The sequence below is a fragment of the Gorilla gorilla genome, chromosome 12 (assembly GCF_029281585.2).
Source record: "Gorilla gorilla gorilla isolate KB3781 chromosome 12, NHGRI_mGorGor1-v2.1_pri, whole genome shotgun sequence".
Lineage (NCBI taxonomy): Eukaryota > Metazoa > Chordata > Mammalia > Primates > Hominidae > Gorilla > Gorilla gorilla.
In genome coordinates this window covers 88,715,765-88,734,202 of record NC_073236.2, presented here as the reverse complement: position 1 = coordinate 88,734,202, position 18,438 = coordinate 88,715,765, and the positions used below count along the sequence as shown (strand labels likewise).

The following is an 18,438-nucleotide window of genomic DNA, read 5'->3' as shown; positions in this document are numbered from 1 at the left end:
TCTTGTGTTTTTCTGTCACACCTGTAATATTGATACAATTCTCATTTTATCGAGGGCAGTGGCAGGCAGATAGCAAATATTTTCAGATGTATGGACCATAACATCTCTGTGGCAACTACTCAACTCAGGTTGTCACAGGAAAGCAGCCATAGGCAATATGAAAATAAATGTATATGGTTGAGTTGTAGTGGAACTTTTATAATATCAGGCAATGGGCAGGATTTGGCCATGGATTCTAGTTTGCCAACCCCTGATCTAGGGTGTCTTTTAACCTCTGGTAGAAGACTTAGCACATCTTTACTACCATTTTACCATTTTACCTGAAAATTAACACTTTCTTATATTCTTCTTCAAAAGATGAAGGAATTGTCAGATATACAATTTGTACAGATTCAAGAGAGGGAAAACATGGTGATCTTATAATTATCTAACAGAGCTCCTTTATTTTCAGATAATAAAAATTAACAGTTGCTAATTCACCAATCTATCCTTTTGTTTCCTAGGACAAACTTAAATTTATGTTGACAGAATTATTTTTCCTAGACTCTGTAGGAGAAAAAAACTTGAAACATACAACAGTTTGTATATGAGGACTCCCTTTCAGGTAACTAGTGACCAGGTATAAGGTCACTTAAAAGCCTCCAGCAAGGCTGCAGTGGCTTTGTAATGCCTCTCTAACCCCTGGACAATACCTGCAATTCCACTGCTGATTATATCCCAATAAGAATGTTTTAGTTTCCACAAGGGAACCACTACTACAAGTTACCTAACTCTTTTTTTTTTGAGACATAGTCTTGCTGTCTCCCAGGGTGGAGTGCGGTGGCACCATCTCGGCTTATTGAAACCTCCCTCTCCCAGGATCAAGTGATTCTTGTGCCTCAGCCTCCTGAGGAGCTGAGATTACAGGTGTGCACCACCACACCTGCCTAATTTTTGTATTTTTAGTACAGTTGGGTTTCACCATGATGGTCATGTTGGTCTTGAACTCCTGGCCTTAACTGATCTGGCCGCCTCAGCCTCCCAAAGTGCTGAGATTACAGGAGTGAACCACCACACTCAGCCATCTAACTTAATGTGCATGTGTTTCACATCATTTTTGAATATAAGGTTTTGATGAATTAAATACAAAGAAAATATACAAACAAAGTTTCAAGTATATATGGACAAACTTTGCACTTCTGAGCAAGTACTCACATCAGATACAGCTTGTGAATAAAATTCTGGGTTTAAACTCCAGCTTCATTATTTTCCAGCTACAAAATCTTAAGCAATTTATTCAATTCTCTAAGCCTTAGTTTTTGTACCTCTGAAATGGAACAGTAAGAGTAATAAAAGGGCTGGATATGTACGAAGGTTTCAACAAATCTAAGCTATTATAATTATCTTAATCTGGTGGATTGTTAGCAACTCTGTCACAAAAGTTATATGTAAGTGTGGCACTCATATGATAATCACCCCTGGCACCTTCTGAGTAGTTCATAGTTTCAAAGTTTTCTCCTAAATTCATTCACATGTAATCACTGTATAGCCTCTGGGAGCAGGCCCCAGTATCAGATGAGGAAATTGAACCTTTGCAAATTTGGGTGATTTTCACCAGTCTTTTCAGTAATTTAGTAGTGATAGCATGAATTCTTCTCAAAAGAAATAAGTGCATGAGAGAATCAGTTACCTAAAAGCTTTTGGGGGAAGTGCATCTCTCAAAATGCTTTACTTTTAGGCCAAGGGCCACTCAACCTCTGTTGTTTCTAATGTGAGCTGGAAAACTGGTGCTTTCTCCTGAGAAGATCAGCCTGGCACAGAAAAGCTCTACATTTCCAAAAACACTGCACATACTAAACTTTCAATGATTTTTGATTGATTGAGATAGAGTCCTATTCAGGTGCATATAACTAATACCACATCTTCTCTAAAGAAAATCATGATAAAGGAGTGAGAAGACAGGCCACAGTGGTGCTACTGACCTGATTTAGGTTAGAAAACACTAAAGGGAAATATGACACAAAAAGACTGTTTCAGAGGCTAAAGAACAGCAAAATACATTTACTACCTTACTTTTCATCCAAAATAGAAGACAATGAATTCTCCTTTACATAGTATATTGTTGTGGAATAGGAATAAGAACATGCTTGGCAGATGTCTGAGTGATGACTATCAGCCATGGGAACTATTGGAAAAGAATAAAAGAACAAACGCTTCAGAAGGCAAAGTTAAAGCCTCATATTTCAAGAATCATAGAACCATAGTCCTGGCTGAAGGGCGGTTGAGTACAGTGGTGTGACCTGTGCTATTCACAATTCAAAGGAGCACAGTTAACCTATATTTGCAGCTATCTGTCCAAGTTGGATTTTAGGTATTTTTTCACTTTAATTATCAAGATATAATAATAATCTCTTATTACTTGAGCTAAGAACATTCTCTTCTTGAACAAAATTGGAATGCTTTAGTAAGGGAAGAAGGATGGTAGCTGTTGGGGAGGCAAATAGCAGTATCTGCCACACTTAGGGATACGTCTGAAACTAAAACCAGCCTCTGTTTCCTGGCAGGAGACAAGGTTTGAACACTGAGTCTGAGCCACATATTCTCTGGACATACTTTCTAATGTAGTTAAAAGTAGGTATGGATCTGTCATTTAACCAGCATGCAACTTTAAAACCTTTATTTTTAAAGTAATAAAGAATGGGCAGAGGCGAAAGGAAAGCAAACAAAACAATGATTCTCTATTTAAGTGAGATGGCTGAAAGGGATCGTAAAATAAAAAGGCTTGAAGAACCACTGGTTAGAATAAAAGAATGATAACATTTAATTTTCAAAACAGTGGAAGGACTATCTAGTTGTGGATGGATAAGGAGCATGCATTAAATGTTGGCCCAATAATTATTCTGTATAATGTTAGACTATTTTATTACAACAGACCCTACAGAGACTAGATTCACTGAATAACAACATCTTCTTATTTCAACAGGCATATCACTCTATTTTGCTGAGTAGGCCTGCTCCATGCATGGGTTTTTGTTCCATATTTGGGATTAGCAATATCTTAAGAGGTGCATACACATAGCCTTTTACTAGAGATCTAAGAGCTGCTGAGACACCCAAAGGGAATGAATTTAGAGTCTTCTATTTCGTTTGAATTACTCAATCTTTCAGATTTTTTTTCCAGGGAGAAAAAAGTCTCAAATATAAATGGTGAGTTAAGCTCTTTCATATATAATAACTGTTTCAAGTAACCAAATCCTTTCTATTAAATTGCCTCTTTTGAGTTAAATTATTTTCACAATATTGTGCACTTTTGGGTGCTTCATGGTGGAACTAGAGGATCCAAATTAAATGTGTTTAACTTGGAAACATTTCTATCTGTACAGCTCTTTGGTGCCTTCTTAACTATCCTTCAGTTTCTTTTATCCATTTATATCTACTTTTTCTTCATCTTGTTTTGTAAGAAGCAACCAAAACAAAAAAAATTGGCACTCAGTGTGATCTAGGGCAACTTATTTAGCATCTCAGAGATTCCATTTTCTTATCTGCCATTCTGAGGTAAGAGGTGCTTCACTGGTTTGAAAGGATGATTAGAGAAGTCACCATATACAAAATATCTAGCAGACCCTGGAAGATGGTAGGTGCTCAATAACAGTTCATTTCTCAATTCCACCTCTTCTCTGCCCTCCACCTCTATTTCTTTCCTTTTCTTCTTTGTAGATGCAAAGTGTCAAGTTATTCCTCTTATTTTTGGCAGACTCTATCTCTTCTTTCCTGGCTGTCTCTTTGCCCTTTCTTTTTACCCAGTTGCATCTTGAATACTATTGTTAAATTCAACAGTGACCTGAGGGTTAAACTTAAAAAGTGATTAAGACTCATGAACAACCTCACATGGTAATGTGGGAATTAAAACTTTCACAAAATTAGACTACCAGGAATGCATTCAGACCAATCCAGAGATAATAACTTGCTGGCAGGCAGTCGAGAATCCTCAGGAGGATCTTGATTCTCATGCTTATACTGGCTGGGTCAGTGTTATCCACACTTGGTGCAAACTTAGAGTGAAGGTCATTTTCTGCAAGAGGGAAGTGCCTGTGGCTATTCTAAATGAGAAATGTGAGGTTGCCATCCCCAAAGAGATGGAGAATATTTAGGGTTAGAATTATCTTAACATCTCCTCAACTAGGCTTATAGGGTTTAATGCAGGGATATATAACTCGTTTGATCTCAGCAGGACAAGCTCATTGGAAGTATAACATCTGTTCACCTAATGCTCTTCTCCCTAAGTCTCATTGCCTGATTGCTTGAAGTAAGACTTCACATTTTTAAGGGAGTGAACACAAAAATGAGCCCCTACATGCACGTGTGCACACACACACAGTCACACACACACACACAAACACACAGAATGCTGGTGTTATATCCCTACCTTTTGCTACCTTTTGACATTATACAAGAAAATTCTCACTATCTGACAAGATTTACTGCCTCCCCATTTGACCTCTTTCGTCTTACTCACCAAAACAGTTTTCTTTGTATACATCCATTCATTCAGTCAGTAAACAATTATTGAATTTTTTTGATGCTTCAGGTGGTAATGATAGGTAATAAAACTAAATAGGAAAATAGATACATTCTATATAGTTTCATTCTTGTTGTAAAACTTACTATCCAGTAGCACATATGGCTATTAGACAAATAATTACACAAAGGTAACCGTTATTTTGTCTGTACAGCATACCTCTAGGTTGTGTCCTTGTCACACACATGAACCTTTTTCTAGTAATAGGCTCTGCCCCCTAGGTGAGTGGCCATGTCTCTCTGACTGGGTCAGTTACAGCACAGTACTCCATTTCTCTAGCTTCAGTGATTGGTACAAGTTCTGGCATGTGATTCTAACTGACCCAAAAGAATCCTTCCTCTGAACTTCTCTATGTGGACTGGGAAAGAGCATAGAATCTTCTAGCCCTCATGATGCTCACCAGATAAAGAAAGTTCATTTGCTTTGATTAAGAGAAAATAAAGCGAAGCAGAGGCAGGCATAAATGAACTACAAATGGTAAAGAGAGAAATGAAATCCTACTAGGTTTATCCTTGCTTCCAAAACTCAAAGCCCCAGGAGGTGACCTGGTTTCTACATTGTCTCTTTAGATTTTGGAATATGCATAGATATTGTGCAATACTCACACTGTATAATTTCATTTTAATTAGATTTCTGCCACTTGTAATTACAAATATTGCTATTAATGAAAAATGAATATAGCTTTATGATTATAAATTATGGTACATGCTTTAAAGGAGGTGTATAATCAGCAGAATGTAAAACAGGGGGACATTTTATCTAAGGGAGCAGGGTAAACTGAAGAAGTGCCTTTAAGCTAAAATCTGAAGGGTGAGTTTCTGTTGAACAGGGAAGAAGTAGGGAGAAGGAAAAAGCAAGTCAAAGGGTCTGGTGACAGGAATAAGATGGGCAGAGTGTTTGAGTTCCCAAGCAAAGGTCAGGGTGGCCGAAACACTCATCTGCATACCCTGATGAGCAAAGATCAAAGCACACGGTCTTGGGAGGCTCTTTTTCTGACAAGGGATATACACATTAAACACTTCCTTATGTCTGTATTACAAACTTTATTGGAGGGCAATTTTTACCAAACTTACAGGGAAGCAAAGTGACTCTATAACTATAAAATAAATATAAATAAACTAAAAGATACGTAAAAAAACCAATAGTATAGAGTGGACTTTTGTTCTGTGTATACAGCCATCAGAGCAGAAGGGAGGATCCTTATGCACCACAACATTTCATTAGGATAGGAGATTCCATCCCTTTGGAAAACAGGGTATTACCTTTGCTGAATTTAGTTTGCAAATACAAATCTTTGACCAGTATCTATGGCATTCCTGAAGAGATTGTTTCAGAAGAAAAGTATGCTTATGCTTTTTAAAGTTTGAAAGAAAGATGAGAAGGCAAAAGGGGAAAATAAAGTATAGGACCTTCCAGCTTAATATGCTTAAGTATGTTTTCAATACATAAAGATTTTTCTCTTTAAATTCTAGGGTCATATGGGCATAGTAATACACCAGAGGGAACAGACATTAGTAGTAATTTAATGGGCATAGATATATCTAGAAAGAAAAATAAACATTAACCAAAAGCATTATATAAAATTTTAAGACAAAATCATAAACCCAAGCCCACTTACTACATTTTATTGCCTCACAAAAGTCATCATTGCTTATAAAAATACAGCTTCATATAAAGGCCACAGTCATTTAAAGAATAATTTACCAATAGCTTGCAGAAAAGAAAATTTTAAAACATTTATGGCAATAATATTTCATTAGAAGTTATAGCGATGCCATCATTTTAAGGTACAGGAAATCTTGTTCATTCTGGCTCAAGTCTATTTCCATCAGTGAGAAATGACTGACTAGCTCAGCCTCAAGACCAGCTGCATGTTGAATTAAGGAACCCTTTCAATTATTACTGTTACGCATATTCCTAACACAGCTTATTAACTGCGTATTTCTAGGTTTGATGTCTATATTTGGTACTGAAATCTCCCTTATGAAACATTACCTTTAGTAAAGTAAATTAACATTTCACTAAACAATAGTTGTTAGAATTGTTCCAGTCCATTTTCGTCAATTATTTATAAAGTGAATTTTTAAAGTCACTTAAGGGATGGAAGAATCAAGGAAACTTAGGTTTGGTTAAGGAAAAAGAAATGGAACAAAAAGGGCAAAACATGCTGCTAGGGAAGGTGGCTTGCTTCCTTTGAAGTCTTCATGAATATTGCTTAGTAATGCTAATTCAGAACAATCATTAGCATTAAAAAGCTTTAATTAAATGTTTAGTCCCTTGCGCTGGGTACTGCATCAATTTCACATTTTGTAGGTTATGCCCTCTGAATTACTTGTAGTTGAAGGTGGCTAGTCTTCTGAGTGGTCTACAAGGCTCTTAATCTTCTAGCCCCTGCCTAATTCTCCAATCTCATCCTTACCAATCTCTTCGCCAATTATTCTCAGGCCATGGCTAATTACTTTCAGATTCTCAAATACTCCAAGCCTCTTTTCCCCTCAGGGCTTCCAAAACATTGTTTCTAGCGTATAACACCTTCCTCTCTCTGGTCTTCTTTTGCTTAACTCCTGCTCTCCCTCGCAAACTCACATTATGTTTTTCAGGAAGCCTTATGTGATCTCACTGGGTTAAGTTATACATCACTTCTCTATATAATCTACTGGCAATGTGTGCGTACCTCTAACATAGCCTTTAGTAGTATAATTGAACATTTTATGTTTAAATCCTCTAGTGCCTAATATAATGCATATAATAAATACCCACTAAATATTCATTGAGTAAACAGTAAACAAAATAAAATAAATGAGACCTAAGTAAAAAGCTATGAACCAAAAAGATATTTGTACTTTTGTTTTTTTTTTTAATTTTGGTATCTTTTAAAAGCACTTTGTTTCATAAATCCTTTCAACATAATTCACTTGATGCTAAGCTATACATATTTATCTTTAATATTACCTGAAAAATCTATATTTAACATTAATTTTTCTCTAAAATATGCAATTCTAAAATGGCACCGTACCCACAACTGATAATACTGTCTTGATGATGCTAATTTAGACCAACTGAACAATTCATTTTGGAAAAATGTCAGACCACCCCATAACTTCTCAATTAATTGTCTATGTTATATATTATTCACAACAGATTCTACCTAGAATCCTAAAATTTTGATTTGGAGAATGCCTAGGGGGATCTAGTTTGGGCAGAACTTGCAGTTCAAGTCCATTTAGTCATCCGCTGTAACACACAAGATCATTTTCAGACTCAAAATCTCACAGCATAGCTTAGCCCAGTGGCAAGAGGGTAGAACAAACATGGGAAACTGCATATGCGCATGCAAGGCATCAAATGTGTGTTCAGTCTATCCTCCTCCCTTCAGGCTGACTTTATTTAAATTGCCCAAGAAAAGCTGGTGCTGATTCTACTTCCCAGTTCTCTTCAACATTCAATAACTGAACTACTATATTTGTTAGAAAAATAGTAAACTTCTGCATCTTGGCAACAGTTAACATTTACTAAATTAGACTTTTATCATAGTTTCTCTACCATTTTTTCTGTTTTTACCCTCATGGTTGATTCCTGTTTTCCAGTTTTCTAATTGCTACTTATTAATTGAATCAAAGGAGAAGTTAGTAAGACTAAAAGGTTTCAGTTTAGTAAAACTCAGCACTATTTTGAGTTTCTGCACAAGTTTGAGAAAATTATTATTTAAAAATAATTGTAAGAATAATTATAAGTATAAAAAAATCACTAGTAAGTAAGCACTACTCTGTAATTCTACTTTTCATGTGAATCATTGAGACTCGATTTAAGGGTTACTTTTTCACATAGACAGATGCAGGGATTTTTAGGTATTTATAGGGGTCATGACTTGTGAAATGTAATGTAAAATGATGCTATACGACTTTGATAGAGATTACTCAAGTGGTACAGTGATAATGGATTGGGATAGTATAACAAATATTGATGAAGGCAACTTTTCTTTAAATTAGGTAATAGAAAATCAACATTGAAGTCATGGAGGTTTAGTCCTTTGTTAAGTTTGAACATTGGTTTTCTTGGATAAAAAGGAGAAAATAATACTGTGCAATTGGATATTAGCATAAATTATAATATATGAAGCCTTTAATCAGTGCCTGGAATATATGCTTCGTATATAGCAGCTATTATTTTTATTGAAATCTTAAAGCAGTATTTATTAAGTGTGTATTACTAGGCTACCTGCAATATAATAGCTTAGTGATCTTTGAAAATTATTCCTGAGTCACAACACAAAGATCCCAAATCAGAGTTTTAGGAAGTTAGACCTAGGACTTTGAATTATTAGGAAAGATCCTGAGTGATTTTTATTTATGTTATATCTGAGCCTTAGATACTACAACTGAAAAATACAACTCAGTTTTGTTAAGATAAATAGAATGTATTTGGTCACAAGCATACTACATAGCATCTGAACTTTCTCCTTACTTTTGTGAGATTATGCCTACCATTGTATATAGACTCACAATATTCTAATTAATATAGTCGTTTATGGGTTCAGGAAGACATACTGCAGACTAACCTTTTCTGTGCTAATAAATTGCACTGTGTGCACTTACATAATATAATAATTTTTAAAAATTATTATAAGGTGATTTAATATAGTAACCTATAATATGCCTGAGTTAAACTTCAAAAAAAAAAAAAAAAGCTTTGTTAGAGGTTTTTGGCTTGTAATTTGTATGTTTCCAAGGTGTAATTTTAGCCTATATACGCTGTACAACTGTTCCAGGTACTATAAAGTACAAACTCTTCAGTATAATGTCTGCTAAATATTTTAGACTGCTCTTTTCTGAGACCCAGGAGGCATCATGTAACAGAGGTGTCATCTGGAGTAGTTAATAGCTATCTATCTTGTGGCAGTGAAAGTCTTTGTCACCTCATTGGGTGGGAGGATCTCAGCTGTGAGAATTACACAGAATTATCCAACATTTTATAAACCCTTCCATAATGGAATTTACAAAGCAATTATCCATTAGCACATCTGCACTGGCACTGGAAAAACAGTTAACATTAATGAAATTGTAAGCATTGATTAATCATTCCTTTTGGAGTCATATTTGGTTTTAATAGACAAGAAGAGGTCTGCTATCACTGAATTTAACAAAAGGCTCCTCCCATGCTGGTTTTACTATTATTATAATTATTAATTTTCACACCTGTGATTGTTTGCATCAGCTAACTTCAGCTTCAACTGACTGAGTCCTTAGAGGCAATTGCATCTAGAAGTGCTCAGCTGAATGTACAATTAGCCTATTGTCTGAAAACTGCAGTGCACAGATCATACGTTAATACAAAGAAATCTGGATGTTTCTCTCCAAATGCTCATCAAGCCTTAAAGGTCAGCAGGGAGTTCAGGAAGTTTCTAACACCATCCCTTTCTCTCCAATTAACTTCAGTTCTAAAGTATATAAGGGGATCTAGAGTATTAATTTTAAAGACATTCTAAGTGAAATGGAGTTTTATTAAGTCAAACACAGATCAGATTCATCTCAACCTATTTCCAGCCAAGCAGAATGATTCAAGAAGTTAAGCGTCCCAGCTTTTGGTCATGCTGCAATATCGCTACTGATTTTTAAGCAGAAATGTTTTGATCTAAAAGTGATTTTTAAGGTTATTTCAAACACTTCAATTAAACTGACCTTTGCTGAACATTTATGTATTATATTTTTGATTTTACACATGAGTAAAAGTTGAAATCCGGGAAGAATTATTTGTCCAAAGTGTCATAATAAAAACCCTACAGTCCGGATTCTTAGCTAGTATCTATCCTTCTAAACCCTGGATTTACCTTTACAAAACTTATGAAAGACATAGATGAATGTTTCTAATGTGCCTGTACATTATAGAATATCAGAAAAGCTTTTTGAAGTTTTCTTCTATTTTTAGTTTTAGTTTTTTCTTCTATTCTAGTTTTAGTCTTTGCACAGATTTATTGTTGGATTTCAATGATCTGTCGGGAAATTCTATGAATGGGATTCCCTGGTAGCACCCCAGGGCTGCACAATGCCTGTGATTTCTTCTGGAAATGTTCTGGGTTCAACATTAACTCTTGTTGTCATGAGATTTAGGAATTTTATATGTACATTTTATATTATACTGTCAAAAAATCATAGGAGAATATGAAAGTTAAGGTGAGAATGATAAAATATAAGTTACAAATAGGACTTCAAAAATATTTTGTTGTGGAAGAAAAATGTATGACAGTTTGAGGGCCGGTTGTTAACCTCGACATATTTCTGCAAAAGTCTGAGAACTCTTATTATTATACTTCCTTTTTAGGATAAGATGTTGTAATCAGACAATACATCTCATAATACAAAGTTTAAAATCTGTGGTTACTATTGATCTGCACATGGTGGTACACACCTATAATCCCAGCTGCTTGGGAAGCTGACGAATGAGGATTGCTTGAGCCTAGAAGTTCAAGAGTAGCCTGGTCAACAAAGGGCAATCCTGTCTCAAAACAACAACAACAAAATATATATTATTAACTAGTGTATTCTTACATAGGGATTAATACGATCAATATTATCTATAGGAAATGTTGGGTAAAGTGACCTCAGGGGTTGGTATTTGGAAAAGATATGATGTATTAAAAAAAAATCTGAAACAATGTAAATGTTAGAAAAAGGCTCATCATTTTAGGGACTCCTAAGTGTTTTGAAAGTTGTTAAGGGTTAAGAGATAAAAGGCAAAGAGACAGATGAAGCTTTCTCCAGAGTCAGCTTTCTCTAGAGTCAATCATGAATGCACTCATGGAAATAGGGTTGTGATTCTAAAATAGTTCTGGGAACTAAAATGGCATATACTCTGCCGTGATTTCCAATTAAGTCAAATAAGTCATGGGATTTATACTGCTTATCCAAAGAAAGGGGAATATCCATTTTCCATATTCCATTGAAAGTCTGTTTTTCTCTTTTATTTCCAAGGTTGGTTGATATTAGGTGGCCAGTCTCTTCAAAACACTGAAAGGCATTGTAATTCCTTAGGTTTTTCAACCCATTTTCACTTGCCACTAAAATACACATAAACATAAGTTCTAAAACAGTTCCCCATTCCGTTCAACCCCATCTCACCCCATGTCTTTGGTCTCATTCAATATGAAATCCATATGCCTTACCGTAGCTGACAAGGCCCTATATGATTGGTAGATCCATGCCTACTTCTTTCACCTCATCCCATTACCGCTCTGTCAAATTGTTCATGGTAATTCGTATAATTGCCTTTTTTTTCTCAATCACACTATGCACAGTCTTGCTTTAGGGCTTCTGCACTGGGGTTCTCTTCCGTTTGGCCTTAAGAGGCAAAAGAGTGTGGTAGACAAGAGCATGTGTTATTGATGCAGGGAATCTGGGTTTGTATCCTGGCTCAGCTACTCACTTTTTACCACAACTTGGCAGTTTATTGAATCTACTTAAGCTTCAAATTTTTCTGTAAATAATTCCTACTTCATAGGATTACTGGGGCTTTGGGGAGGGTAATTGGATGACTATGTATAATATACTTGGAACAGCAACCAGCACATATTAACAATGTGATAAATGATAGCTGTCACTATTTTTATGATTGTTCTTACTATTATTATTATTGGCATTTACATAAAGTCTAGTTCCTTCCTGTCATTTGTGTCTCAGCTTAAATGTCACTTTTAATACAGACTTTCTCTTAACACCCAATTTAAAGTGCCCCCTGTTACTTTCTACATATCAACATGTTTTACAGTCTTCATGGGACTTATCATTACCTGATGCTTCCTATTGACTGACTTACTGTTACCACATATACATCCATGAAAACTCTGTGACAGCAAAGATCTTGTCATTTGTTCCACTGCTGAAACTGCCAGGCATAGTATTAATATGCACCTGTCATATTTATCTGCTCAATAAATATTTGTAGAATAAATGAACTACGTGCCTTACCCCTGAACAGTGTCCAACATTTAATAAGATTCTATATATTAATAAGATATATTCCATATAATAATATAAATCCATATATTAATAAGATTCCAACCCAATCCATGGATTGGGTTGAATTGTAATTCCGTAAATTAACCACTCTTTCCAACTTAGCCTTATCCACACAGTCTTGGGGATACAGAAGCCATCTGTACTTCTTAAGAAAAGACTGTACATTTCTTATACAATTTCTTCTGACTCCTTTTCAGTATTTCTGTTTTCTACAGAGAAAGGAGCATGGATTTAAAGTCAGTCAGACCTTTACCATATTACCCAGGATTCCTAATTCTGGGTATTGATCCAAAAGAATTGAAATGAGGATCTTGAAGAGATTAGCACTGTTATATTCACTGAAGCACTATTCAGAATAGCCCAGATGTAGGAACAACATAAATGTCCATCGACATATAAATCGTTAAGGAAAATGTCATATATACATACAATGGAATATTTTTCTGGCTTAGAAAAGAAGGAAATCCTGCAATATGTAACAACATGAATGAACGTGGGGAACATTATACTAAGCAAAATAAACCACTCACAAAAAGATAAATACTACCTGATTCCACTGACTTATATGATGTTTCTAAAATAGCCAAACTCATAGAACCAGTGAGTAGACTGGTGATTGTCAGAGACTGGCTGTGGGGGAAGAGAAAGTAGGAAATTGCCAATCAGTGGGCATAAAGTTTCAAATATGGAATATAAGTAAGTTCCAGAGATCTGCTCTACAATATTGTACCTACAGCTAACAATATTTTATAGTACATTTAAAAATGTGTTTAGAGGATAGATCTCATGTTAGATGTTATGCTACAACAAAACATTTAGAAAAAAAGAAAGAAATTTGCACTAAAGTTTGTCTTCAGGGAATTCAGATACAATCATTTCAGGGGTGGAGCAGATGGGGATGATGACACAAAAGTCCATGATGAAGGTCAAGTAGAGGTGAATGTCACTGAAGAAAGGGAAGGACATTGGGACTGAGGGCCTAGAGTCGCAAGTGATTCAGTTTTAGGAAAGCTAGACATCTTGTAACACTTTGACCGTCTTAATACAAGTTGTAGACTCTTCACCTGTGATGCCATACTCACTCATTCCCATATGATGGAAAGAATTCTGAACTTCCTAGACCACTGGGTCCCTGATCTCTAGGATACTGGATGACTGTTTGGCTGATCTCACCATGCTGAAGGTGGGGCTTGGTGGAAGACACTGAAGCATGGGTCAAAGTCCTTGATAAAGGCAAAACAGTGATGAGGAGGTGAAGTAATAAGGACGCAGAGGAGACTATGACCAGGGCCTCAGGGCTAAGACTTCAGTATACTTAACCAGCCTCAGAGTGTGGAATGGAACATGAAGTTTATCTGCTGGAATTGCAAAGAATACAGTCATTCCTGCTTGATTCATTTACAGTGGCCATTTCATGGTCTTTGGGAATTGGATAGAAAGATGTGAGACACAAAGAAGATTCCAGGGTTTCTTTCCCACAGATGCTGCTTTCCCTCTCAATCCAAGTCGCTGTTCAGTGGGACCTGACCAACAGCTCAGCAAAGCAAACCTTGGCCATTCACCAGTGACTCACAGGAGCAGAACACAGAGCACCACTTTTCCATTTACCTGATCACAGAAAACAGGGAAATAAGCTCTTGTCAGTGAATGGAGAGCATCAGTGTCCATTACTCATCCGCTTGAATTTCCCTGCTGTATTGGTGATAGACTCTCTGTCTGAGGGCTAGGAGGGGCCAAGAGCTAAAACAGACAAAAAGGCAAGCCAGGGAATCTGTGGGCATCACTGAGCCAGAACTGGATGAGCATATTTGGAAGATTCTGAAGAACTCAGCCAAAAAGCCAAAATGAGAAAGTACTTGGTTTCATGTCTTGTCTCAAGAGAATGTTGAGCATCCAAGGATGGGGTCATAAACCACCACAACTGGTTCAGGTGCTCTCCTGGGAGTCCCTCTGCTTGCCACCACTACTTAGGGCTACTGCTTTGCACGTGCCTCACACTCGTGCTATATCCTTCTGTATTATGGTTACCTGTTGACCAGTTGATTTCCTTATTAGACTCTGATATACATATGAGGGATATATTTAATGTCAGGCAGACTTGGGTTCAAATTTACATATTAATTTGTGAACTTATGCAATTTATCTAAAGTATTTGTGCAACCTCTCTAGGTCTCATTTTCTACATCTAAAAAATTGAAATAATAAGAGTGACCATAAAAATTAAGAATAAGGATTTATATTAAGTATTCTACAAATTGATGATTATAAATCATAAAAATCATTATAATATTGTTTCAAAATGGGTATTTTAGAAAGGTCCTTTTAGGATGAAACAGAATAGTTTAAAAATCACTTTTCCTAATTAAATTCACTACTTTTTCATTAGCTGCCTAGATCCTTCTCTAATAAATTTGTTTCCACCTAGCCAACTTCATTATTATATGTGAGAGAGTGTGGTTACTCATTCTAATAGAAGTCTACTATCTATACTTATCTTTTTTTTTTTTTTTTTTTTTTTTTTTGAGATGGAGTCTCACTCTGTTGCCCAGGCTGGAGTGCAGTAGTGCGATCTCTGCTCATTGCAAGCTCCACCTCCTTGGTTCACGCCATTCTCCTGCCTCAGCCTCCTGAGTAACTGGGACTACAGGCGCCCGCCACCAAGCCCGGCTAATTTTTTTGTTGTTGTTGTATTTTTAGTAAAGATGGGGTTTGACCGTGTTAGCCAGGATGGTCTCAATCTCCTGACCTCATGAACCAGCCACCTTGGCCTCCCAAAGTGCTAGGGTTACAGCCGTGAGCCACCGCGCCCGGCCTATACTTATCCTTTTTTATCTTCAAACTGTCATTTACCTCTTTTGGTTTTTGTTAAAAAATATGTTCCTTAAGTGTGCCATATCCTCTTCTTATTGATGGACTTGGAACATGGATTTCTCTAAATTGGGCAGCCTCCAATTCTCTGCCAACACTCCACCTTGGTAACTTTTGTTCATCCTTCATAACTCAGTGAAATTTTCACCTATCCGAGAAAGGTTGCCTGTACTTCCAGGCCAGGTCTGCCTGTTGTATGCTCTTTTGGGATCCTTTACTTTTCTTTCACAGACGGTTCAGTTTGCAATTGCTTTATGTCTTAGTGACTAAAATCAATGTCTAGCTCCTTCCACTCTGTAAGTCCATGAGGGCAGAGGCCATAGATGATTTGCTCAGCACACTGCATGGCACATATAAGGAAGAAGATAGTAAATTGTTTGTTGTATAAATGAAAAAAAAAGAACAGATTGTTCTGAATTGCATTTCTGTAAATTTCTGATCATTGTTCCCATTTTACACCATTATTTTCTTAGCATTGTTTTAGTTGAAAACAGAGAATAAGAAAAAGGTTTGCATGCAAACAAAGTTGACCCTTGGACAACAGAGGTGTTTAGGTGCATTGACTCCCTACACAGTCAAAAATCTGTGTATAAAATGTGACTCCCAAAAAACTTAAATATGACTATCCTGCTATTGACTGGAAGCCTTACCAATAACAAACTGTGGATTAACACATATTTTGTATGTGTACTATATACTGTGTTCTTACAATAAAGTAAGCTAGAGAAATAAACATGTTAAGAATATATAAGGAAGAGAAAATATACTTGCTCTTTATTACGTGGAAGTGAATCATCCTAAAGTCTTCATCCTCATCATCCTTGAGTTGAGTAGAATGAAGAGAAGGGGGAAGACAAGGGGTTGGTGTTGCTGTCTCAGGGGTGGTGGTTTATCTGTGAGTTTTTTTTTTTTTCAAATTGCCATGAATCTCCAAAAAAGCTTCTAATATATTCATTGAAAAGAATCTGCATGTAAGTGGGCCCTGTGAAGTTCAAATCCAAGTTGTTCAAGGATCAGCTGCAGTTTATCTGTGATTATGAGCCTCAGGAGCAGGTCAGAAGGTTAGAAAGCGTGAACAGTGGCATGGCTTGGATATTTGTCCCCCATATCTCATTTTGAAAGGTAATTCCCAGTGTTGGAGGTGGGGCCTGGTGGGAGGTGTTTGGGTCTTGGGGTAATCCCTCATGGCTTGGTGCTGTCCTCATGATAGTGAGTGAGTTCTCACAAGATCTGGTTGTTTAAAAGTGTGTGGCATCTCCCCAGCACTCTCTCTCTTGCTCCTGCTTTCACCAGGTGACATGTCTGCTTCTGCTTCACCTTGCACCATGAGTAATAGCTCGCTGAGGCTTCCTAGGAAGCTGAGCAGATTCTAGTGCCATGCTTCCTGTACAGCCTGCAGAACCTTGAGCCAATTGAACCTTTTTTCTTTATAAATTACCCAGTCTTGGGTATTTCTTTAGTGCAACACAAGAACAGCCTAACACAGAAAATTGGTACCTGGAGTGAGGCCCAGGACAGAAGGCTCTACAACAGTTCCAGGCTACTGTATGTGCAAGCTATTCTGCCATTTGAGTCATATGACTCAGCAGAGCCAATGGTGCTTGAGATGTCAGTGGCAGATAGGGTTATTGTTTGGAGCCTTTGGCTGGCCCACACAGATGAATCACAGTGGAGACCTTTACGATTTTGGAGAAAGGCCCTACCATCTTCTACAGATAACCACTCTCCTATTGGTAGACATCTTTTGGCCTGTTACTGGGCCTTGGTAGAAACTGAATGTTGGACTGTAAGTCACCAAGTTACCATGAGACCTGAACTGCCTATCATGAACTGGGTGCTTTCTGACTCATATAGCCATAAAGTTGGACATCCACAGCAGCACTCCATCATCAAATGGAAGTGGTATATAAGTGATTGGGCTTGAGCAGGTCCTGAAGGTACGAGTAAGTTACATGAGGAGGTGGCCCAAATGCCCACGGCCCCCACTCCTGCTATGCTGATTTCTCTCTCCCAGGCTGTACCTATCACCTCACTGGGACCTCCCTATGACAGAGGAAGAAAAGACTAGGGCTTGGTTTACAGATTGTTCTGCACGTTATGTAGGCGCTACCAGAAAGTAGACAGCTGCAGCATTATAGCCCCTTTCTGGGACATCCTTGAAGGACACTGGTGAAGGAAAATCTTGCCAGTGGCCAGAATTTCAAGAAGTGCACCTGGTTGTGCATTTTTCTTGGAAGGAAAAATGGCCAGACATGCAATTATGTACTGATTCACACGCTGTAGCCAATGTTTGATCAGGGATTTGGAAGGAGCATGGGTGGAAACTTGCTGACAAAGAAATTTGGGGAAGAGTTATGTAGATGCACCTCTCCGAGTGGTCACAAAATGTGAAGATATTTGTGTCCCACATGAATGTTCACTAAAGAGTGACCTCAGCAGAGAAGAATTTTAATAATTAAGTGTATAGGATGACCTGTTCTGTGGACACCATTCAGCCTCCTTCCCCAGCCACCCCGTCATCACCCAATGAGCTTATGAACAAAGTAGACATGGTGGCAGGGATGGAGGTTATGCATGGGCTCGGCAACATGGGCTTCCATTCAGCAAAGCTGACCTGATTATGACTACAGTTGAGTGTCCAATCTGCCAGCAGCAGAGACCAACACTGAGTTCTCAATGTGAACCATTTCTGGATTAATCAGCCAGCTACATAGTGTCCGGTTGATTACATTGGACCACTTTCATCACGGAAGGGACAGTGGTTTGGCCTTACCGCAATAGACACTTACTTACTCCAGATTTGGATTTGCCTTTCCTAGCATGCAATGTTTCTACCAAGCATGCAATGTTTCTACCAAGACTACCATCTATGGACTCAAAAAAATGCCTTATCTTCCACCATGGTATTCCACATAGCATTACTTCTGACCAAGAAACTCACTTCACAGCCAAAAAATTACAGCAGTGGGCTCATGCTCATGGTATTTTCACTGGTCTAAC

General features: G+C 37.3%; 1 long non-coding RNA gene across 1 annotated transcript in view; it reads left to right on the top strand.

Moving 5' to 3' along the window:
- Positions 1–18,438, top strand: part of LOC134756793 (uncharacterized) — a 1,394,997-nt gene that overhangs the window by 71,341 nt on the left and 1,305,218 nt on the right. The window lies entirely within an intron of this gene.